The 26,308-nt window shown below is 37.6% G+C and overlaps 1 long non-coding RNA gene across 1 annotated transcript in view; it reads left to right on the top strand.

Annotated features, from left to right (window-relative positions):
• The first annotated feature begins 12,730 nt into the window (after positions 1–12,730).
• The window catches only part of LOC102087140 (uncharacterized), a 45,432-nt gene continuing 31,854 nt past the window's right edge, over positions 12,731–26,308 (top strand). Inside the window, exon 1 of the long non-coding RNA XR_010474350.1 lies at positions 12,731–20,563. This is a non-coding gene — a long non-coding RNA (uncharacterized LOC102087140). The remainder of the gene's footprint in view (positions 20,564–26,308) is intronic.

Here is a 26,308-nt window from a genome sequence, read left to right as displayed (position 1 = left end):
GCTCCTCTTCTTCTTGCAAAGGGGAGCACTTCTGGGTGCATGTTTTTCCCCTGGCTAGCCCAGCCTGTTAAGAAGCAGAGCTGTCACCTGCGTTTGCTGGTAACTGTGCACAGCTGCAGCTCCTGATGCACCATCCTCATCCCAGGTGTATGTGAGGGGGCTCCTCCTATTCTTCCAGCAAAGCATGGGCTTTGTGTGCTTCTTGGAGGTCTCACATTGATCCACTGAGCCTTTTTCGAGTGTTTCAACAGTGTGGATGGGGCTTCAGGCTGGTGGGATGTGGCTTTGTGCTCACTATGGCTGAGTTGGGTCTCATGTTTGCTGTTCCTCATTTCTTGGGAAGGTGCAGAAAAGGGACAACCTGTAAATGTGTGCTCATGTTGATGTTAGTTGGGATTGCCTTTTGGCCTGGGAGTGAGAGTTACATACAGGTGTCTTTAAAATGTATGAATTCCTTTGTTTTTAAAATACAGGGGAGGGGTTAAGAGGTACTGGAGTGAAGCTCCTTGCAGGCAGGCAGGAAAGCAGAGGTGTGTGTGTATTTATGTATAGGCATGTGTGTGGGAGAGCTCATGTGAGATCTGGTCTGTGCATAGCTGTTGAATCAGCCTGGATGCTGTCTTGAGAAGTCCTTTATGTTTTAGATGTTGGAGGCATGAGGCTCTAGCCTCTTCATGAGAGAAGGTGCATATTGCCTCTGCTGATATTCCCTTGTGGCACTGTGAGAGTATCAGAAAGTCATCGTATAGCTAGTCAAGGCCTCTCTCACCTTACATGAGACTGGAGAAGGTTTTTCTTAACAAGTATGCAGGTTGTTTACAAAGTTAATAAATTGGAGAAGTGATATTAATACCCTGTGCAGGGCTGCATTTTTCTAGATGAAGGAAACCACATAATTCAGCTTTGAATTACTACTACTATCTTCTGATTTGTTATGGATGCAATACAATTGCTCTATGTCTGCTGACTTTGGAAAAACATTCCTCTCCTAGTGTTACAGGTGGCTTTCTGTTCATTTGATGTTCACACTCAAATGCCATGTTCTCTTTATCCCACACTTAGAGATCAGAAGGTTGAATAAGACCATTGGGACCATTTCAGAGGCACTATAATTACAAGATGATCCTCTCCACTTAAGTGTTTCATCTGGTCTACTTTGAACATAGCTTTGTTGATGCATCAGCAACTTCTTCTGAAAAGCTACTCTACTGCCTAGTGGACTGTACGGGTAGATTTCTTTTTATCAGTAAGCTAAAATGTACATGCTTATATTATAGCTTATTACTCTTTAATCACCTTAAATAATGTCTTCTGTTTTCCTGATGGTATTTCATATCAGTAGATGAGAAATTATGTGTTTGCTGAATGTCAGTGTATGCTAGTGGTGTGTAGAATAATTCTAATCAAGTCCACTGTCACAAAATGAAAGCCACTTTCATTTTTCCCTTCCTCATTTTTATCTAAGAAGACACAAAAATCTAGTAATAGAATTTTTCTGCTCATGAATGATTCAGTAGATTTTTGGCCTCACATGATCTGGTACTTATAGACTTATAAACTTCGCTGGCTAACCTGTAGTCATTGCAGTTATAACCTTGTTCCAATCTATTTGTCTACCCTGAAAAGATTAGGCAACAGGTGGTGTGACTAATATAAAATCAGTAGCACATAAGTATATGTGTGCATGTATCCATACACACACATCTACATCTATTTGTGTGTATTTTTTTCATCCCTTATGCCTGCAGGACATTACTTAGGCACTTAGCTGGAGATTATATGAAATATTTATAGATCCCATTATGTTCAATTTCTACCATAACTGTTTAGGTATCCTGGTTAGCAAATAAGGTTTTATTTATGGGTCCAATCTCATACTTCTTGTGCATACAGAATTTTCATTGAGATCAAGTAGATGTCAGTATGAAAACAAAACAAAACAAAAAGCACAGAGACTGCAATGATCAGTTAAAGCAATCTTTTTGGTTTAGGCATTTTCCCTTAAAATGTGTGGAATACTGAGTCTTGTTTTTATACTGAGCTCTAATCTCATCTTTTAAGATGCTTGTATGATTTTGCAGTTAGTTTAGTTCACCCTTATCCTAACAAATGAGTGAATAAGTGGAGAATTTTCTACTGAAGCCCAGTGTCCGTTATACAGTAAAATACCTGCAGTTGCTAGTCTCCCTACTTCCTATTCTATTCCTCAAAAAAGGCCAAAATGGCAGTTTTTCTTCACATTTGTATTTATGGGTCTTTTAAGCAAACCTGATTTCTATCCTTTCCCCTTCACTAATTTCCCAGTATATACTCTGTTTCTACATGGCTACTTGAAATATTCACTGTGGTGGTGTGGTGGGAAGTGACTTCAGGTTTGGAAGAATGAAAAGCAAATAGAAATATTTTATTTCTTGCCTTCTGTGTGTGCTGGTGGCAGACACAAGACCAGTCAGGGGCCATAGGCTGTGCTTCAGGATGCCTTTGAGTTCAGGGATTGCACCAGGAGACACCAACGCTCCTGCGGCACTAAACAGCATCGTGGCTCTTTCTGGTCTGCGGTCCAGAGCCAGAGACTTGCTTTGCAAGTGTTTGTAATGCTGATACTGTGGTTGGGAAATAGCACATGGAGGCCAAGTGGAAAAGTCTCATAAAGAAAGCATGAGAGCTGACAGCTCTGTTTGGTGTCTGATTACAAGGCAGTCACATACGGAATGAAATAATTAATTAAAGCAATACTTGTCCTAAACTGAGCTCAGTTTAAGGCTGAGTATGGAATAAGGCTGCATCTATTCATCTTTGTATTTATATTTCATCCCTTCTTTCTTCTCCTAATACGTAAATACCTGAAAAGTTTGAATGAATTTATCATCATGGCAACTTGTGTTGGGGAAAGACTTGTGTTACAGAAGGGTAACTGAGGCATTTGAAGCCTGGATCTGCTTGGTCTTCAGCCTCCCAAATTAAAGACTTGGTCAGGACAGACTCAGGGAGGAACAGGTCAGTGTTGTGAAAGCCTTAGAACAGCTCACTAAGCCCAGAAAATTACTACCTGTATGGAATAATAATGCAAAACATTTTACGTCATCAGTGGCAAGATATTAGTCACAACCATTTCAACAAAATGTGCTTTGTTTTTAGGGAATAGATGTTCAGTAAGTTGACCACAGTGATAGATAAAGCTGCAATCTAAACACCAAAGGCAACAATAAAAAATAAATATCAACTCAACACCAAGAAATTAAACTTATGAGAATGAGACAGTTATTTTATCACAATGGTCTATTCTCGTGACTTTATTGCTTCTTGACTAATTGATTAAGTATATATATATATAACCTCATTGTTTTGTTCCCATGTTCTTAACAATGCTTCAAAACAATGTGCCTTTTTTATACTTTAACTGTTGTGCAATAAACTGTATGTTTTCAAGTCAGTTTTAGAGTAGATCTAGTGAAAAAATTTCAAGGAAATTACAGGTCAATTCTTCTGTTATTAAAAAACTGTCTTGTGATTGAAAACACAAGTATTTTATAGGCATCTTTGCCCACCAGAAACAGATACTTAATAAGTCTATTATTTTACAATTATGTTTTATAAATGAGACAGGTGAAGAATTTTGTCCCTAAGAAATTCCTAGGAAACACTACTCATTTAGTTTATATGTGAGCAAAGTGACCACTTCCTAGCATTTGCAGGCTCATGATAAAATTTTTCATCTGTTCAAAAAACATTTGTGCTGCTACTAACTAAAATTATTTTGGAGTTTTAGGAATGCACTGCTGTAGAGCACCTTAGCAACAGTTTTTCAGTCCATGGTTCCATGCATTTTTCTGTCATTCTTGAAAAAATAATAATGGCATTCTGCTCACAAAAAAATAAGCCATCCAAAAATAAAAATTCCTTGTGTCATGTCATTAGGAAATGATTTTGTTCACAACTATGTTTAATTACTTCTATAATAACAGTGATAATATGAAATTAAATCTGTGTGGGATTTCCAGTCTGCGGTAGCTCAAGCACTAACTGAATTTTCTCAGCACTACACTATATAAAAAGAGAAAAAAAGATACTCTACATTCATGACATCTTGTGCTTGTTTTTAGCTTGCAGCCGTAACACACAGCTCCACAAATGCTTGTATCAGCAAAACTGAGAAGTTCCCAAGCGTTTAATATATGGGAATGAACAAATTATCTAAAACAAATATCTGGAGAAGCTGTCCGTGCTGCTATTGAGGTCATGGTTACAATTTTGCTATTTGAAAACATGCTGCTATTTACTTTAGAAACAATATGCACTAAACCAGATATAGTGTATAAAACCACACTTCTGCTGCTCTCTAATTTGAAAGTATTTAAATTGTGCAAAATAAATATCTTACCCTAGCTACTAATCTGTATATATTGTACATACACATATATACACAGAAGCAGTATTGTATCCATGTTTATAATATAGATGACATCATCTGTGTGTTCAGGAGACATTTCTACAGAAAGTAACAGAATTGTAAGATATGCTGAGTATCTCACTGAATTGAAATATATAGCTTAGGCTCTTCAAATTCCATTTTTGTGCTCAACAAACTGTCACCAAAGAAGTAGTTTTGCATGCTTTATGACAGCTTCAAGAGATTTGCACTTGTGCCCTGAATGCATTCAATTATACTTAATATCAGCCTTCAAAATTACTTTTTACCATTACCTGGACAACTTTAGTGCAGAGGAAAGAGCTTTGTTCAGAGATACTATGCTAATGACATCTATTTGAACATCTGATATATTCAAACAAGCCATTCCACATGGAGAAAAAGTTGCATCAAGTATATGTCCAATATCATAGGCCTTTTTCCCGCAGTATTATCGGGCTGAGCAGTTAACTGCAGTGACTGGGCCCGAGACTGCGGACAGGCTGAGTCCTGGGGAAGCCCCTGCTGCTGTGGCAGAGCTTGGGTACCAGGGACTGCACATGGACCTCGTACATCAGGAACTACCTCTTCTTTGTCACTTGACTGTGGCTTCAGTCTCTAGAAAATTTAAGAGAACAGGTTATTAAAACACTACTTGAAAAAAACCCACAGGGTTTCTGCCTCCCCCTGCTTTGGACAAGGCAGATGGTCTCTCACCCGTGGACTCGGGTCAGAAACGTCTCCACTGGTCCTGTGCATTGGGTTTTACCAGATTAACCTCATGTAACTGCCCCTGCAACTGTTGCTGATGACAGGCAGCCAACATCTGTTTATTCCACATGCATTATTAAGCAGTCACCCCTGTTCTGTGTTTGCAGCTGTGGAAGGCCCAAAACTCTTTAAAGCTAAATACTGGATCTGCTGTCCTTTGGTCACTGAAGCCAGTCAGTACTGTGACCACAAAAACATAAATATTAAAACATACATGTTGTTATCATGGACAGAAAAGCAGTGCCTTAGAGTGTGTGTTTTGGGGTATAGCACTTAAAAGGACTCTGAGGGGTGAGTGGTTGAGTGGTGAGGTGCTGGCAGGGGGGCTGCTGGGGCAGCCTGTGAGAAGAGGCCAGAGCCTGCCCTGTGGTGGGCACAGCCATTTCCAGATGGTTCCTCAACAGCGCACAGCTGAGCCCATTGGTGAAAAGTAACGATGTCTTTGTAAGAGTGTATTTAAGAAAGGACAAAAATGCTGTACCGGCCAAGGAGTGAGTAAAAAAGTGTGAGGAATAGCCCTGTGACCACCGAGGTCAAAGAAGGAAGGAGAGGATGAGGTGGCTCCATGTGCCAGAGCAGAAATTCCTCCGCAGCCTGTGGAACAGACCATGGTGGAGCAGTCATCCATGCAGGTTCTGCAGAACCGGCCCCAGGTCCCCTTGCCATGACATGCAGTCCTGCGGGTAGACCTGGTGAATGTGCAGAGTAAGAGACATTGTAAGTTCATATGAAAGAAAAGATATTTGCTTTCATCAGAAGTCAATATCATGCTTAATCTGTTACCTCTACTAATCTACAGCCTAAGTTTACATGTAGCAAAGCACTTTTTTTTTTTTTAATTTCAGATAATCTCCACTCCTTGAATGCAATCCTGTGATAGTTCAATTAAGAAATATTTCAAAAAGATGACATGCAACTCAGAGATAAGGCCTGGTTGCTAGGTGTTTCTTCTGACAGAACGTGATGTGTCAGTAAGGCTAATGAGACTCTAACAAAAAAAATAAAAAAATTGAAAAGACTGTCTACAAAAGAGTAATCTTATGTAGACATGCTGATGTGCCTAATTAAAGAAGCTGAATCATGGTTATCAGGATAATCTAAGTACTAATAATGTAATAGTTTAGCTTAATCTAAATTGGCCTGTTCTGGAAAATAACCACTAATTTGTATTGAGACTGATGAAGTCATGTAATTTTTGCTAATAATACTATGCTTAGCACACAGAAACAAGTTCGATGCTAGACAAAAGAGTTCTAGTGAATTGCAAATAAGCATATAACATAAATGCTGCCTTTTTGTTAAGTGCTAAGCATCAATAATGTACTGTTATCTGCAGCCTCAATTAGAGAAAACTTTCTGTTTTGACAGCGGTGACAAACCATTGTATAATACGTGTTGGCAGCAGCCTGCAGGCCCGGGATCAGCCAGGCTGGGCTGCAGCAGGACATGGAGTTTCCTTCAGTACAGCTCCTCTGGCAACCTGAGCTGGGGGCCTGGCAGGGCTGGCTCGGGCCGGTGTCCTGCTATGAGAAACTAACACCTTACTCAAGTCTTTACAGTCCTGCAAAGCTTCCACTTCTTGTTAGAACTGACACAGTATAATTCTGCAAGGCCAGTGATGGCTATGCAAGCAATATAAAAGCCCATTAGCTAACTCAAATGATATGATAATAGCCTCTAACATTTTTATTTTCTGTTAGTGAGCACTGAAGTCATGTAAAGGTTCTAACACCTAGCTCTTATTTTCCCTCATTTTGGCAGGGAGTGAAACAAGAGAAAAGGTAAAAAATGGAATGTTCTATTTTGTAGTTAGAGCAATTATATAAAAAATCAGAACACTACAAAACTTAGTTTCTCATATTAAGCACTAATTTGGCAATTTGTTATATTATTGTATTTTATATTTATGCAGTGATAGAATCTTTGTGTTATTGTGTACCCTGAAATATAAAAAGAGTACAAGTTCAACAGTTTCACTGAAGACTGCAAAATCATCTTGAGGAAAATTTGTATATTTTGTGTCACTGGCTTTTATGGATGCCTGAAGATTCTGAATTACAATTATACAGAGTGACTGTTTTTAGTAGTACACCTAGTTTCATGCCTTTTAGTTATTGATAAAGTCTAAACATTTTAATTGTTATTCTGCTTACTACAACTCCAACTGCTAATTTTGACTCAAATGAGCGTGTACCTGCTCCAGGTCACCATCATACCTACAGATGGATACCATTAGAATTTTGTCAGTGTTAAGTGAGAACAAGGTGCACAAGACAGGTGATCTTTTGATTTAGCTTTTAGAACAAGATCTATGCTGATGACAGAGCAGATGGTCAACTTTATTGAAATGGAGCATTAAAATAACTAGGTAGATTTTTGGCAGATGTTCACTACATTCATGCATAAGCAAACATAATCCTCATCCCTTATCTCTCCTATCTGGGTTCTAGGTGTAAAGGATGTCATCTTCTGAAACCTGAACCGTGATATCTCTTTTCTAGTATCACTACAGTTAAAGAATGAAGCTTTTTTTTTCCCCCCATCAGAAGACATAAGGATTATTAAAATTTGAATTTATATTCATATATTTACTTTATGGGGTTTTACAGAGAGAAAGTTTGTTACCAATCAAAATGGTATTGTCAGGATAGGCTGTTCAATTTTATGAGTAAAAATAGGAACTATGTAGCACAGGTCCTCTAGCAGTGTTCACTACTCAAGCAAAAATAATGAATGTCAATAAGTATTATGACTCAGCCCTGAAATTCATGCAAATACAGATCTTGTTGTTTGTGTTTAGCTTACTTCTATTAGAAGGGTCCTCATCTTGGGACTTTCCACTCTAAAGATACTTCATTCACAAACTCATCTTTTTAGATTTAGCACCAGGAAAGTTAAACCAGAATGCTTCAACTTGAACCAGCCTGACCAAAAATCATCATGGTGAGAGTAAAGTGACTATCAGTATGGTGTAAGACTGGTAGTACAGCCTGAGAAGTCACCACTGTATGGCAGCATTTGAATGTCATATATACCTGGTGCTTGTCAGGGGAGATAGGGGATATATGTTGTCTTCTTTTTTGAACAGACTTCACACATCACACTGTAAATTAAGGAATGCCTAATTTCTGAGTCTATGGGGAATTTTCATGAGAAGATATTATTCACCAAAAGCAAAATACTTCACAGACATGTACAGCTTTGATAAGCTGTCATATAGAGGAAAGTTTGTCAGGAATCCTTGGTTTATCAAGAAAAGCTCTTTGTCAGTAAACTTCCCTCCCTGACAATGTCATGTCCCCAGAATTTACCTGCAAAATGGGAAATCCTTGGTCACAGGCTCAACCTGAAACAGCGTCCTGAAAGAAAAAAAGCAAGTTCCTGAGTTCACGTACATGATGCAGTGTTTCACATAGGAGGGATTTTCAGAAATACCTGCTCAGTACATGGAAGATTTCTACATGACCTCAAACATAATATTGAAACCCAGTGATTTTACATCAGGTATGACAATTCCAAGATGAGTGGGAGAGAGCAAAGCCCCAGGAAAGCCATCACTTGTTTACAAGGCCTTGGCTTCAGATATGTAAAGGCCTTGCTCTGGGCGTGATGGGCGATACTCCCTTTGGATCACCAAGATATTGAATACCAATAATATAAGTAGTTCTGATATGATACTTGCTATTTTCTATGGAAGTTTGAGCACACAAAAAACAGCTTGACATTTTTCATAGAAAAGGGAAAAAAATCCTGCCTGTCTCTTAAGTTCCAGCAGAAGTAACAGCCTCTTTCTTTCAGTGGGACCATGTAACATCACGTGCTCTGCAACTCAGCTGACAAGGCAGAGGTCTTGAGTTATCTGACTGGTACGGTAAAAAGGCTTGAGCCTTTCCTGTCACAAAGGTGATAAAGGCATCGTATCTTCAGCCTTCTGGATGAAGAGGCTAATTGCATTCACTCTTTGAATTCACTACCAGGTGGTCCTGTCCATTGCCAAATGGGTTGTGTGTCTTGAGCTCCGACAGGGCCAGCTCTGAGGAACTCTGAAGCCAGTGACAGTGGTGCACTATTATTAACATTGTCCACAAGTGAATCAGAGCACAGTTCCTTAGTACAAACATCGTGCAAAGACAGAAAACAATGATTTTTCTTTTTTTTTTTGAGGGGGGGGGGGAAAAAAGGAACTTCTTCCATTGTGAATTCAAAACATTTTTCTGAGCCCTTATTATTAACATCTGAAATAAAAGTACTCTTAAGAGAGTACAGGTTTCATTTTGGACTGTGGATGATCTTGCAGACTATCAGTGATCCAGGAGACACAGATAAAAATTTGAACACTTGCTGGAGGAAGTGTTTGGAAAAAACTCCATTTCAAAAGTGGGCAATGATTAATCAGGCAGCTCTTAAAATCAGGTGCCTCACAACAGCCCTTCTAATAAAAAACTTTCATTGGAAGGAGATAAGTTATCTTGTTGAAAGACTGATATAATAATTTATGACATGCAGATATAGCTTTAGGTTTTTTTTTCTGTGAATGTTTTGCAACTGGGGCAATATAAATTCTGTTGCATGTGCCATGGCATTTTAGGAATTCTTGCCAACACAATAAAGAAAAATAGGGTTGCAAAAAGAAATAGAATGATAAAACTTGTCAGAACCACAAGATGGCAATACTGTTTAAAATATAAAGCTTACTCAACTAAACCAATAATTTTGTGACCATTCATAGCAGATAGCATGCATACCACTTGTTTACAACTAGAATTTAAGATGGATATTTTCAAGGAAGATAATCACAAGTTAGCAGTATCTGCAGGCTTTGTTTTAATTCTCCTTTCAACAAGTATTGGAGAACAGGTTCTTGTTCAATATCACGTCTCAGACTCCAGTGGAACAATGCTGCTGGATTTTAATACAAAATGTGTAAAAGAGAAGAATGAACATATTGCAATCAGTGAACATATTGCGTACTCATTTTCTCTTTCATATCCTCAGTTTCTGGAGAAGAGAAATTTGAGGCCATTAAATAGTGTCTGGCAGCTATTTTTGTTGATTAGCTATCATGTTAATAATTACAGCCACTTTCAGGCAGCAGAGAGAGCAGATGCAGAAGCTGCTGTGACACTGCTTCATCAATATAAAATGTGTTGCATACAAAAGGTGTCATTCAGAGCAAGCAGATAAAATGATACTATATACTCAAGGGTAAACATCATATTCCCATTTCTGGGGCACTGTCTGGTTATGTTGTTAAATAGTTATTGATATTGTCTCTTATAACAAAGAATCACATCAAACCAAAGTGCTTATGCAGCAGCTGCTTGAAGAAGATAGGTGGCAAGCTTCACTAGCAGAATCATAGAATCATTTTGGTTGGAAAAGAGTAAGAACTAGATGGTCTCAGAGCCAGGCAAAGTGGTTTGTCAAAGACATATAAACTCATTGAGAAATATGCATAAATACACACATGCATGCTTATGCAGTGCTAAAAGGGATGATGGAAAATTATGAAGAGATTCTATTGCAGGGACACACTTAATGATATAAGAATAGAAAATCCGGTCTTGTCTACACACTGTATAGTGGCAAGAGCAGGCCTAGACATACACGTGCCTCCAGAATCAAGAGGGAACTCACTTCAGCAGGTAAGCACTGCCTGGTTTAGCCTCAGACAGGACTCTGCGAGAGAGCTGGCAGCTGCAGAACTGCTCATTTGCCACGCTAAAGATTTGTCACGGCACAGTAAGAACTTGTTGTTACTCTACCAATTGCCATGACAAACTCAGTATATCTATTTCTGTTTACACTGACAGATGCAAATAACTACATGAATCGCTAGTTCAGCGCCTCATTCAAGGTACATTTCTCAGCAATGTGAACACAGAGCCCAGTACTAGTCTATGAAGAGGAATGTTATTATATTTAACTGCAGGGTATATCTTTTTCCTTGATGCATACTATAGCATGTAACTCCCATTAACTTTAAAGGGCTATAGACTCTAGGAACATCAAAGTAGAGCATACCCTGAGGAAAAAGAGTCTGTCCTTGGATGCTCATGCACAGCTACTATTGACGTTAATATAAGAGTGCAGCTCTTAGCCCTAAGTATGCCCATTTCTGCTGGAACTGAGCTCAATTCTCATGGAAAGTCTTACAGTATTTCCAGGAAAATAGCAGCTCCTAAGAATGTGTTTTAAACCAAACTATTAAAACAAAAATCTTATTAGCCAATGAGATACTTACTGTATTACATGCAACTAATTTAAAAATAACCAACAGCAAGTATCTCACCCTACTTATTTCTGTGGGCCTCATCTGTCTCTTATCTTGAATTGCACAGTCTCACTCTTGCAGCTAGAATTCTTTTTTAGTAGATGATATAAAGTGGCAGATGCATCTACATTTGCTGCTTGCCTAAATATTTGCCTAAATATTTGCTCAGGTGTGATTTTTAGCCTAGATGATAATGCATTATTATCATCAGTAGCCATTAGTATCTACTCTTCATGAAAGCAAAACCTCTGCATTGATCTCAATGTAACTTCTCTGTCATAATTCAAGTTTTCCTGAGAAAGAAGTAACAGTTCACCACACAAGTATGAGAAATAGAATGTTCTCCTATATGTCTAGCATTCAGGTTAGACATTCCCACCTAGTTACATGTTTGCATGTCCTATGGAGAATTCTGCCCTTACAGGTGATTAGGCAAAGAGTTGTCTTAGCACCCTTCCAACTCAAATTCTCAACCTATATGCAGTAAAATAGAGATGAAGGATATGTACGCACCAGGCGGAGAACGTCAAGCCCAGTGTCAAGTGTATCTAACACTGCATGGCCCTGGTACTTAAAAACAACCTTCCATGATGTATCATAACAGGCCACGTCTGCTACAGGTCAGGATGCAAAAGGTCCACTGAATCAGTGGATATCAGGAAGGTCAGAACAGGAAAGGTTTTATCAGAACTTTTAGTATTTTCCTGTGTAAATATGGAAACACACTGTGGCCCAAACTGTGTATGTATGTGTGTGTATATATATATATATATATATATATATATATGTATGTGTGTATTTTTATACATTTTCAAAAAACAGTAGGAAACACACCTAAAAAGATAACCATATCTGATATTATTACTTTATTCACTCTGTACTGCGACATTACCTAGCTCTCCTGAAACTCAGAATCTCTGCTGCAATTTTGGTAGCATGACAGTGTGGGAAGAAAGCATAAATAAATAATAAAGTGACCTGTAGACTAATATGCTCCCTAGTTCAAAAGTATTTTAAAGTATATATTTTAAAATGACACGCCATTAAAATAAAAAATTAATAAACAGAAGCAACAAAAAGCAACGTATTTCATTTCACATTAAATACATCTAGGTGACTTGTCACTCTACTATACCTTGCCAGAGAATGACAGAGGCTGCAGGACCAAAGGACAACAGCTGTGCTGCAAGCCATCTTGAATTTGAGCACTGGATCTGCTGTGCCAGAGCAGAAGCACCGCAGGTCTTTTCCAATATTCTGTTTTTGAAAGGGACCAGATTCTCTAGAAAGTGCAAGAAGAGGATGTAAGGGAATATTACAGGATAACCTCTTTAGACGTGAGAAACTGCTTATTTAAGTAAAACATTAACTGATTTATGCCTCAAAGCACAAAGATTTCTAGCCTTTACTTTATCTTACCTTAAATATAATCCAGATCATTTCTTCATTATGTATTCAGGTTAAAGAATCCTTATTACAGTAATAAACATTTTTGTTACAATTTTTATTTGCTATTAAAGGGTGACAGTGCTGCCACGGAGGCAAGAAGCATGGCTTTTATTTTTGTTTTGAGAGATGGCAGGAGACACTTGACCTTGAAAAGACAGGGCAAAGTAGAAGAGACAGAAGGGTCAGATTGCCTTTGCTTTTGAGTGTCTTTCATCCTCTGGAGGTCCCAACACACTGGCTGAAAAATAGATGGGTGTATGTTTGTGGTTGTGTGTGTTCCTTTATGTGCATACTCTGCAGGTGACATGGAACTCAAACCTATTTGTGGACATAAGCTTTAAGCTCTGGCATAATTGAATAATCAATGCCCAAAGGTTTCCAGCAAGGCATATATCTGGGAGTGATTTCAGAATGTACCCATTGCCTAATGTTGTAGTGTCATTTGGGGAAGAGCTGTCTTTTGCAAAGAGTACTCCTGGGAACCATGAAATATCCTATAATCTGCTCTGACTACCTTACACTGAACAAGATGAGCAAATGTAAAGAATGGATAATGTAGCATGGAGAAAATAACAAAATCTAAATTGAGGTTTCTGTTGTAATGGTGTTGGTAGAGGGGGCTGAGTTACTAAAATACATCACTGTTTGCTGCTTCCTAGCACGAACAGAAAATTAGAACAATGCTAGGGCCACAAGACTGGCCAGAGTTACACAAAGTAACACACATGTGGGCATTAGGGTACAGAAGGTGGCTGTTATGTACATTCAAGATGCAACAGCTGCCTCTCGTAGGTAATATTAAAAGTATAAAGGTTTTCTCACCTTCCTTTTCAGAAAACTAAGAAACGAACAATAGGAAAGATGAATTTTCGAAACCCACAGTGGAGACTTAAAAATGGACAAAGAAGGGTTCAGCCAAAGCTCTAACATCACAGTTGATGAAGGCAGAAAGTCTGATTTTTGTCATACGTATTAAAAAGTCAATAGACTATTATCTCATAATTTCAACATCTTTGCACAATGAAAGATTTAGTAAGAAAACATTCTAATTTTATAAAAGAAAATATGGCACTGTAGATTTAATTTCTCGACAGGTTATCGAAATCTTGACCAGAAGAGAAGACAGACGAGTAAGTGAGCAGGTGAGCTGTCTCTTTGAACGCCCAGTAGGTACCCTGAACAGCCCTACAAAGATGTGCCAGCTTCAAAAGTTTAATACACATTTGCAAACTGCATAGCCCAGAGAACACTTCAGACAGAGTTCTCTAGGGGCTACTTTTGTGATTATAACTATTCAGCTGAATTTCTAAATCATAAGAATGGAAGCTTGCATTTAGCAGAAGGGTTCTCGGGAGTATTGACACTTTAATGTTCAATCTTAATGACTGAGCAAGAAACTTAATGGAAATAGAGAAATCTGCTATGGCAGTTTTACCGCCCAGTTTAATAAAACCAAAATTTCATCACTTCATATTTACAGTAATGGAAATAGCTTAAAATCTGTTTAAAGCATCAAAGAGATTTAATATTAGAGCCTTCTTACTCTTCTTTCTGTAAAAGAAACACATTATCTCCTTTTAGGAGAAAGCATTAGTTCTTGAAACTCACACTAATCACAATATTAATTTTTTCCTGTTCTATGTCAGATGAGCTCTCTAAGTGCTTTCTAGCTTTTATTAAACATGAGCAGCAAACTTACAAAACATTGATCGATAATATTTGCTCTAACAGAAGAAAGGTGAGGAATAAGGGAGAAAGGTGGTTTTTTTTCTTTTTTTTTTTTTTTCCCCTAGAGTTTGGGTCTATTAGTTTATAAGTAGTGAAGAGGATATGGAGTGCCAGTATAGCATTGTTTCCTACAGAAAGCAGGTTACTGACAATATTTCATTTATGGGATAGCAGTGTAATATCCCTGAATTTGTCATGCATAGAAAGCATGAGAAAATGCTGCTTACATCATCAAAACAAGCTCTCATAGAAATTTTATAAGCCAACAAAGCACAGAAAGCATATGTTGGATCACTATTATAGTTTTATTTGCTTAGGCAGACTTTCTCAGCTCAGGTCCCAAAAAGTTTCTCTTAGAAATCCAAATGAACATGCAAAATAAATTATGCAGCATATCTTTATATAAAAGACTTTTCAGACCCATATAAGTACTTACCCAACTAAAAATGAGATTGAAACTGCTTTAGAATAATAAAAACATCCATTATTAACACCTGCTTATTCTAGTTTCTTCTGTAGTATACTTTTGTTTCAATAGGCAAAGCCAAAGCACAAATCACTAAAGTAATCTTATATTACAATACCCCATGTTAGATAAACATGTAATCAAGGGCCATTTCTTTTAAAGATTCTGCAGCTTTTTAGTAAAAAAACGCATTTCTGTAAATGAGTTTGTGACTTTATGTGCTGTTTTGTAGTAAAAAAGACAATTTGAAAAACAAACTTTTGCTTTACCATTCAGAATTGTTCTTGCACCCTAACTTTTACAGATTCACATGAACAATTTGTGGATTAAAATAAAAAATGTTAGCCAATGCTATTTTTCCAGCAAGCAATGTATGATGGTAGGAGGGAGGAAAATTTTGAGCCAGTTTATGGGCCAAACAGGATTCAGGCAAGCTTAGAATTCCCTAGTATCACTTTGGGTGCCAAAACTGATCCCCCAAATCTGGGTTTTCACATCCAGATTTAGCCAGCAAGTTGCAAACTATTGTTAAAACTACATGGTGGCCTGAATTTAGGGAAAACATTATTTACCTTTCAGCTGTGCAGGTCTTCAGGGTTCTTATATCTGACCGACACTTTGACAAACACTTCCGTCATAGCACTGGTCTACCAGAAGTCTCCAAGTCACTGCTTTAGCCCATGGTCTTCCTGGGACATGGCTGAAACACACAATTCCTCATTGTTACTATGCAACTGTCAACATCAATATACTTTGGATAAAACCTCATAAAGGATTTTTTTTCAGTCAGCGTTTACAGAACCTGAAAGCCTCAGCTGTTTAGCCTGTATGAAATTTCTTCAAGTATTCTATTTCACAAAGTGCTGTAAAAAATGGAGTGGAGAAATAAGGGACCCCAAGTATGATACCACTTCTGCCACCTCTCAGGCTGACAGTACTCTAGAAAAAAAAATAAATTCCAACCAGTGCTGAAGCTTTAAGGCCTTCCTAACTAGACAGAAACACTACTTCCACATGAAGCTTGGGAAGCCCTGGTTGTCCCTCTGTGTGTGGTTGCTTACCTGCGTACACATGCGCATGCAGGCACACACACACTGCATGGAGCAAGATGCCCTCTGGAAGACGTGGACCCCATTGAGCAATTTCTGTCCTGCCTTTGTGGCCACAGAAGTCAGACTTTTCTTTTTCTGCCTAGCACATGGAGCCATACACACTAATAGCTACCACATAGGGTTAACTTTCCTCTAACCAGAGTCTTAACAGGTCAAATTTAAAAGATCTTTAGACATTGACAAGACCTGCAAATAAGATGTGACTCAAGCAAAGTCACAATCCCTTAATGTAAAAAGCAGTCCAGGTGTGATGTACCCTACCCATGCCCAGATGAGCTTTTTCTCTCCCAAAAGTGATAGAAAGGAAGTATTTTTGAAGACACACAGAGTATGCACCGTCTGCTCTGAACATAATTAGAAAAGTGACAGGTTCAGCTCTTGTCTTGTTTTCCTCTGTTTAAATCTGAAATGCTTTCATTACAAAAGCATGGGTCTGAATTTTGATACATGATCCTTCTCTCTCTTCCCACGATAATATTGACATTGTTTTAATCTGGTTTTAAAGGAAATACTAATATGCATCCAAAGTCAAACAGATTCTAGGTTCTGGCTAGAAGATCAATAGACAGCTCTTGCGTTACTGTTGATTTGTACCAAGGACAAAAAGATCAAAAATATGCCTATGCTTGACATTTGTAAGTAATACAATCTTTGTATTCCGGTAACTATTGAAGACTCTATTACTATCAGATTATCGTATTCACCTTTGGCATCAGAAATAATAAATAAATGAAGAGGTAAGTCCTTCAGTAACTTACTGTACTACAGTAATATTGTCTATAATAAAACGAAATATTGTAGAAGTAATATAACCCGGTTCCTATTAAAGTATTAAGGACATTCTACCTCTATGACAGCACCAGAATTTAAGAGTGAGACATAGAGAAAAATCAATATTGGGTTAAGTTGATAGAACAGTATTACTGGACCTCAAAAAATCCCTCCACAGATGTTGTAAATCATGGCATAGTATACAAGACCATCTGTTAGAAAGGATTGTTAAAAGGATCACTACATCAGTTTATTAAAAGCTTCCTATTATACTTATGTAACAGCAACTAAATGAACAATTCAGTATTATTGAAATGCATTCCTGAGGTGAGGACCATTTCAAGGTGTATAATGGTGCCTCAAACCTGGGAAAAGGTGCCATTTTAAAAACCTGGAAGTATTTTCCAAGGTTTGTGCCAAAGTCTGAAACCTCATTCTGCTCTGGCAAGACGGTTTAAATAGTCGAAGTCACAGGCACTTGAGCCTAGATCATCTTATCTTTAAGAGAAAAGCAAACAGAAAAATGAACAATAAACTCCCTCTTCATCCCTTGCAAACCCCCAGTTGCCAGATCCCCTACACCAGGGGTGTCAAACGTGGTCCCAAGATAACCAATTCCAATTGTGTTTTTTTTATTTCCCCCCTTGAGAGGCAGTACAAAGGTCTTTGATAAACAGTGTAATACTCTGATAAACAGTGTAATACTCTGTCTAACTCTCATGCACATGCTCTGGAAAGACTGAACATTTCCCATTATTGCAAAGTATTGCAAAACCTGGCAAAATCTGGCAATATGCAAAAAAGTATGGAAGAAAGAAGACCACAAGATTTAAATGGCCAAAATTTCCCATCAGGTCAATAACCTTCAACAGACTTAAAAACTCCTGCCTTCAACTTGCTAAATGCAAGGTGTTAATGGGACCCCTGGAGAGACTGAGAAGATGACACATGTGCCTTTCCTCCTCATTCACCTCAACTGGCCTTTAGCAGTTATTCTTATGTTGCCCTGAACCAGATTCTTTCCTTTAACTGGAAGATTATAAAGAGCATCAGCAAAAATGCTCCCTAGATTTCTGCAGACAATATACATTTATCAGAAGTCCATTCTTCCCATTTTAGTGTGAAGTGTCCTAGAAATGTGTTGTACAGTTCAACACCGTACTGCCTACAGCCTCCCTGTGCATGAAGCTCTGGTCCTGTACTGTTATCGGCATCTTTGCTTACCTGCTCTTTCTTCATAAAGACAGGACACACAATATTTTTGGATATCCCTCATTTGTTTATAGGACTGGAAGCTGAGTATTTGTTTTCACACAGTGTTGAACATAGTCTGCAAATAGCTTAAGCTTTATGTTAACATATGGTATAATTGAAGAAGATTAGAAGAAGGTGGCTAATGATATAATCATTCAAAAGTGTTTGTAAATTAATTTTTTTAGCTGAAGTTTGCAGTCCTTGTTTCTAACCAACAGCTGGTTGATGCCTTTTCCTGGTACTTTTGCGGAAAGCCCATTTCATTGCTCTAATCTGAAATTTGTGGCTGACCACCTCGTGAGTGAGTAGGTGAGAAAAAAACCCCAAATCACTGTTTGGCACTCACAGCTAAACAAAACAACATGAACTGGAGATCACACTGAAGAGGAAACAACTTTTAAAAATATTTGGAGAATATATTCAGATAGTAAATGAATCTGGGAAAAATCTCTATCTGCCTATAAGTGTTTCTTGAGCACAAACAGGCTAGATGAATCAAATAAATTGTTGAGCATGAATTATCTCCTCATTACTAGGAAAAGTAAAGGAACTTCCTCTTCCAACTTTTCACAAATAACTTACTGTGTAAATGTATTTTTCTGAATGTCTGCCTTTTCTGGGACATCTGACTGTAATCAGAGCAACATACAAAAATATGCAAAGCTATTCTCATGCTTAAATTACTCTCCTAGTAAAATGACATTCATTTTAAACTGAAGATGGAAATAGTGAAGTCAAAGGCAAACATAAGCTATCAATGTCTCAGGCTAATATTATATTTAACTGTCCCTTTGGATGAACATTTTTGGTTCTGACTTTCTATAGATAATTCAAATTAATTAAATAGACCTCCTGACAAAAATAAGTAAAGCACTCCCAAGAATTTTTTTAAGATGGGAATATGTGGTATTGTTAAGGAATTAAAAAATAACAGAAATTTTAATCAGCCCATGAAATGCTGACTGTATGCCCAAAGCATTATGTTCCTTAATTTTCATAGCTTCAGAACAGCATATATCATCAATACTTTGGTAATCACCTCAACTTAGTAACTAGGTCACAAAGTCATTTGCCATTCCAGGAAAGAATTGGCATGGTACAGATTTTCATTCATCTATTATTTCTGCTGTGTGGAAAGCACATGAAAATCTTGCTTGCCTCATCAGATACAGCATTTGAACTCTCATGTACTGTAGCAGTTTGAAATTAATGAGGAATTCACAAGCTAAAATCATTTGGTGTTGAACAAACTGGTGGAAGCTGTTCACTACTGGGTATGTATTAACTATGCCAAGCAAAGCAAATTTTAAGTTGACAAATTACAAAATAGTTTCATTATGGCTTCTGCTCAGCTTCCCTCCTCCTTTGTCTGTTTCCTCCTCTCCCTCTGCCTCTCTCCCTCTGCCTCTCCCTCTCCTCTCCATTCATGTCCCAAATTTATTTGCAGCATGACTGAAATGAAAAAAGACAGATTTCCTTTAGAAAGTTTCCATGAACCAAAATGAACTTTTAATAATGTCTTAGTTAACAAGTGGTGTTTGGTTCATTCCCTCTAAGTCCTTCCCCACAACAGCCAGCTCACCAGATGATCAGGTGGAAGGACAGCACATCAGCCAAATTTTTCTGGAAAACCTTCTAACACATTCATGGTGATTTTTACAGGAGGAAACTAACCCCCAAACAACACAGGGGTGCATTAACTCTTTCAAAACTTATAACACAGTAGCTTGTTGCTTTCATTTTCTGTAGTGGTTGTAGCACATCAGGAACTTTTATGTTACTATGCCTATAATCTTTCACTTTCTTAAAATAAGTCATGGTTAGAATGGCCATACTAATCACTCTCTTATTTGCTTGTAATTATATCTCTTACATCTATCATCATTCAAATTGCACTTTCAGACTGTAGAGATGCCCCTTGATGTGCATATCTCAGCTACTAAGCTATCCTAAAATCTGCTTAGAAAATAGCTGTCAATAACGGTTGTACACCAATCCAATATAATCATTCCACAATAGCCACTCTGAGGTTATGTACAAAACCCCTCTGTTTATATATATTCATACCCAGACCATTTGCAGCACGTAAACTGTTGGAGTACTGATTCCTTACCAGTCAAGATAAAACTCAACATTTCAGTAAATCTGTAATCTGCTTTATGTATTTCTCTCTACATTTTCATAGGAAAATTACCATCTTAAACAATCAAGAAAGAGGCATTACTGGAGGATATTCTTAAATTAAATAATCAACACTTAATTAGGTATTTCCAATTTTCCAGATACGAAGATGGAAGCACGCCAAACTGAAAAATACAAAGTCTTCAAAAGTAAGCATTTTTTTCTTTCTTTTCTGTCAATCGGCTTCATAACATAGAAGCTTCTCTCCACGTCATAATACATTTGATGTGTTTAAGACTGTTTCACAGAGAAAAAATATATAGCTGCTGTACAGCTCCCAATCTACCACTCTGTTGAGAGGGGCTGCAAGTGGAAGCAACACAAAAGACTGTAAGGAAAACAGTCTGAAAAAATGCAAAGAAGCACTGAGTGAGTGGAGTATCTATGTATGAAAAAATGTAAGAAATGGACTGCAAAAATGGCAAGGTTTTTGTTTGTTTGTTTGTTTGTTTGTTTTTCCCCGAAGGTGACAAGAGGGGTTTGAACTAAAACATTAATTCTGAACAGGTAGAAGTACAAATTGCCCACTCCTGATTAAATAGCAAAAATGTGCTGGAATTGAAGAGCAGGTAGCTTTCAGAAAATACAAACCTTCTGGGAAGTAGGAAGAAAGAAAAAAAAAAGTCAAGCTAACAGATAAATACAGCTAAAAAAGAATTTCCTAAGTTAAGAAGTTGAATGTTTTAACTCAGCTTGAAAAGGCTTATCAAAAATGTCTAAAATGGAGATAAATGCTTTCGCTTTAAATACAGCCCACATGAAAGGGACATTGAGGACTGAAAGACAAAGGATAAAAAATTGCAGATTTATTTAATTTTTGTTTCTGATTTGGTTCAGTTAGAAGTCAAAATGAAAGGATCACAAACTGTATTTCTTCATGTGATAAAGCTGAAATTTGGAGAGGTTTCCGGTAGAAGTATACATCTGTGCATTTTATTTAAAATATCTAAGAAGAGAATGACAATTAATTTTGCCTTGTGGATTCTTGAATTCATATGGACTACATTTCAAAATACATAATTTAAAAAAACATTCTTATGATGCTTAAAACTGTATTTAATTTACTTTTCTTAATTCTTTATTTTCAAGGTCATTTACACTCACATAGACGTACACACACATTGTGTTACTTAAAGCTAATTTACTTTTGTTGATTATTCAGCACTGGAAGTCATATGCTTCTCCCAGTAGCATCATTACCATGAATTAATAGCACTGTTCACTGTTATTTTTATTGGAAAAAATGACTTTCAACTATTATGTCTCAGCTGGAGCAATCATATGATATCTTAGGTTATCTTATTCATGCCACATCTTAAAAATAACTTGAGTGCTAACCTTAATTGGATGAATATTGTAGGATATAATAAGAGAACATAATGAAACACTTTATTTCTTTAGACATTTCCCAATATGGGTTTAATTAAACTCTCTTTTTTGTTGTTCTCGTTAATTCTGATCAAGTTTTATGAATCAGTCTTAAAGAAAAGCTAAATAGGAGACATTTTCTGTCCTAGAGGCCCAATTCTGCATTCATTATTTTTGACACTTCTATGATATTCTGCCAGAAATTTCAGCGTGTAGGGAGAGAGGGATTGCGCCTTGGCAAAGAATAGATAAAGATCAATCATTTTGCCTCTCCTGAGGACCTGATAACAAGGACTAAGAATGTATGGATTGCTGGGGCAAAGACCAGAGCACAGCAGGGGAAAAGGGATGCCAGACACTCCCTGTCCCCACCCCACGCTCCGCGGGGCTCCACGGCACACCTGGACCTGCTCCCCGGTGGTGTCCAGCCTGCAGGCCTGGGGCAGTGCGGGGCCTGGGTGTGTGAGGAGGAGCTGCCTGGATGCCCACAGCCCTGGCCTCGGCGTGGCAATGCTTCCATCTGCCTTATTCTGGGCTTTCATAACTCCCACCTAAAGGACTGAGGAAAATTATTTAGGAGGGAAACAGTGCTATAAAATAAGTCACATAAGCCCATACACTTATTTATGGCAACTAAAGGGTAAATGGGTTTGATTTCTATTCCTTTGCATGAGACAAAATGTGCCCTGATGAGCCCTTGTCCATTAGAGGTAATGGCTTCTTTCTTGCTGGCTCCTGTGGCAATGTATTCTCAGTTCCATGTCTGTCGCAAGAGTAACCATGACATAAGCCACACTAATGCAATTAAGAACCGGAAACAAAGCAAAACAAAGCAGCTTTCCTTTCAGCAAAATAAAAACAAACTTTTGTTTTTCACCTTATTCTTGGGCTTTTTTTTTTATAAAGTGGTCACAAGTTTAAACACAGAGGAAAATTGCTCACAAATCCAATAAAATTTGGAATCTGCAGCTACCAGCAATACCAGGGGATTTCCAGCCAATATATTTGCTAACAAATCAATAACAAGAGTAAATCCTTCTGCATTGAGGGCAATCAAATGCTCACTAACAGGTACTATTCACCTAAATTAATATAATCCCCCAAGTGCTCTGTATGTGTCGAAGTTAATACCAAAAGAAGCTTATGCTTCACATGTGATCAACTGAAGGATATTTCTTAATAATGGTTTAAATAAGAGGAAATTACATGGAGATGTTGAATTACACGATCCCGAACTGACTTCTACCAAAGTCTCTTCTTTCTGGAAATGTTATGTTTTCTTATCTCAGAGAGCATGCTGGTCCATCAGGACTGTTATGCTAAACCTGAAATGGATTCAGAATGTCTTTCATCTAGAGGATGTCTAAAAGTGGCTTCCTTCATTTTTCAGGATGTTTGCATGCAAATTCTCTCCTGACCTGTGGAAGTAATTCATTCCAGTGTTTATTTCACAGCCAGTCAGCTATGTAAACTTGCAGCTTTGCAGAATGGATTTAATATTAGTATTTAGACCAAACACTTGCTTATAATTATTTCTTATCTGGATTGTGATTAAATAAGAATAATTTGGGATTTTGTTCTCTTCATTTTAAAGAGCCCACTGGGGATATGTTATATTTTGGTTTTGGTTTGGGGGAAGCAGTAATTTTTTTATTTTTTATGTTCCTATGTAGTTCCAACTCCAGGGTCAGGCCAGTTTCTCTGTTTCTCCTGGGTGACTTGTTTTTGGGATGTTCCTCTCTCCTAGACTGGTTAAGTGCCAGTTCTCATATCAAAATGTACATAACAAACAAATAATATAAAAACAGCTAAAGCAACCCTGAACTATACTCCCTGCTGCCTCAAATCAGTTAGAGATAGGTAGGTAAATTTGCCCTTACCTTTGGTAATAAACATTTTTCAGCAGTTAATGACTGGCTTAGAGGCGTTACCTTTTCAGGAGGACTTGTGTTGAAGATTTCACTTTCAGATTTATTGCAAGTCCTGAGAAAGCGTACCTGATTTCTCTTTGTTTTGCTGATCCGCACTGAGGGAGAGAAAAATACATTATCTCCTATATCACTTAACAAAACACATAGCTGAGCTGCATTTCTGAGCTGGCTTAGACCCTATAAGTTAACGATAGCAAGTGATGTTATTCCTGCATATGCCACAACACTCAGTCTGAATTCAGCAGCCTACAAAAGAACATTCAGGACTTTGCAGAGGCATGTGGAAAACTGGCCATGTGCAAACTGATTTAATAAACTAAGTGGCAGAAAGCAATGAAACACGAGACGTCGCAGTTTGCCAGGAGAAGCAGTATTCTCTTCCTAAATAGGTGTTATTATTATGGTAGTAACGAGCAAGATCAGTATTTTGTAATTAGCAGGAGGGAATTTGAGATGCCAGACTGATGAGTCACAAGTTCAAAGAGTGGGCGATTGAAGGATATTTATTATATACAGCAATAACAAGCTGCCTTTCACAAAATGCTTCACACCTTAATAATGGCACTCTAAAATTGGTATAGGATAGACGTATTTACTGAGCAGCATGTTAATAAATTGAAAGGTGTGTCTCAGGTATAGTCAGAAAAGGGGATATGGGAAATAGCTGCTCCTTTGCAGTAACACCTTTCTAGACAGAAAAAAGGGATTTCTGGTTGCAGAATGCAATACAAATAAGATGGGGTTTTATATGTGCGTTGGTGAGGATGAGTAGTTTGAGACAGAAAGTCTGCTATTTAAGGAAGAAGTCAAAAAGATTTAATATGCCAATTCTAAACTGACTGTGTTGGCATGTTGGCTTCTAGTACCATGAGGGAGAGAAAAAGCAAAATGGCTAGTTAAGAAATGATGAAGACTTTGCATTTCATTCCATATCTGAAAGCATGCATCCATCAACATGCTTCAGGTTAACACTGATTTTCACTGCTCTTCATATTGTCAAAAATCTAATGCCTAGATCATTGTTGAAAAGCTGGTTAAAAAATGCATGGAAAAACCTTAATACAGGCCTATTAGCACTTCTGTGTGAAGTACACTGCAGTGTTCGTGCTAATTACTTTATGTGATTAACCAAAGAAATCTTTTAAAAGTATTTTATGGCCTAGTCCTGCAAGAGTTATCTATATGCCTGGCTCAAAAAACATGAGCAATCTCCTTTGCATCATTAGGATTCACATACTTAAAATTAGCTGTGTAATTTTTTTTTCCTTTGTAGGCTAGGGCTTTTGCAGAACTAATGAGACACCAGATGGCTGGATGGCACTGATCTTTAGAAGATGAATAAAGAGTAATCGTGGAAATTATCATCTGGTAAATCACATTACAATCCCTAGGAAAATAACGGAAGTGAGGGTTTTTTTAAAAAGGAAAGTAAGCAGCTGACAGCAGAAACATGAGCAATAAACAGCAATGAGTGAAATTATGATCCTAGATATATGTGCTGAAATACAGGGTGACTACAGTGGGGGTCACAGATTTGTAACAAAGAGCAATTTTTGATCTTGTATCCAGCATCAGTAGACATCAGATGCAACGCCTCAGAAATCACACTTGAAAAATTAATCTCAGTTGGGCTTTAAATGAGCACTGTCTCATGGATTTAAAATTGGTTGACAAGCTATAAATGAAAGGCAATGGCAGATGGTAAGATATTGAACTTAGGGTGGGGGGAAGAGAAGCAATACTAATATTTAAGCACCAGAACCATTTGACTTATAAGACCATTTAGGAGAATTATGTAGTGTAGCTGAACATTGACCAAGGGTGGTACAGTAGCTATCACCACATTGGAAGAGGAACTTAAGAGAGTAGGGCTGAGAGACTAATGGAATATAGAAGTTAGAAATAATAGGATGTTACAAAAGCAAATGGGCATGAAGGAAAGTGTCCTGTCTAGGAACCATTTTTAATTAGAAATGTTCTCTGGAAAGAAAACTTGCATGATCTTTAGAGCAATTAAAAAAGCTTTTAGATGCCAAGAAACTTCATGGACCAACTCTCTTTACAGATGTGGAAGCTGAGGCAGAGAAGCCTCATTCCTTGCCATGACATGACATGACACAACTACACGTTTACTTGTCTGATCACATTTTGTTTGTGAAGGATTAAATTTATCTTTATTCTAGAGTTATTAGTTCTTCATCTGTTTACTTCCATGATGTTACTGCTCACTACTACCATGAGAGCAAGCAAAGAAATTTAGCTTTGTACCAGCCACTGGCCGTGTATCTCCATGTGGCCATTCACCATTTTCTGCCTTTCTGAAGAAAAAACAGGTTGGCTGCAATGCTAAGGAGCCCTCTGTACTCAAAAAGAACCAGGATTTAACTCAGTAATGCAGGTCAAACAGAGAATGAACATTCATTGATTAGCCATGTCATCATATAATAAGTGCATTGACCCTTTCACTTATTCATTAATCCACATTGAAAACTAATTATCCTCCACACCCTCTGTCTTCTATTAATCATATTATCATGTTGTTGGCTTAAAAACACTAAAGAAGAAACTATTATTAAAGCTCACAGAAAGCCATTG

The sequence above is a fragment of the Columba livia genome, chromosome 8, assembly GCF_036013475.1.
Source record: "Columba livia isolate bColLiv1 breed racing homer chromosome 8, bColLiv1.pat.W.v2, whole genome shotgun sequence".
NCBI lineage: Eukaryota > Metazoa > Chordata > Aves > Columbiformes > Columbidae > Columba > Columba livia.
The sequence above is the reverse complement of the archived record's forward strand: the minus strand, read 5'-3'. Positions and strand labels throughout refer to the sequence as shown.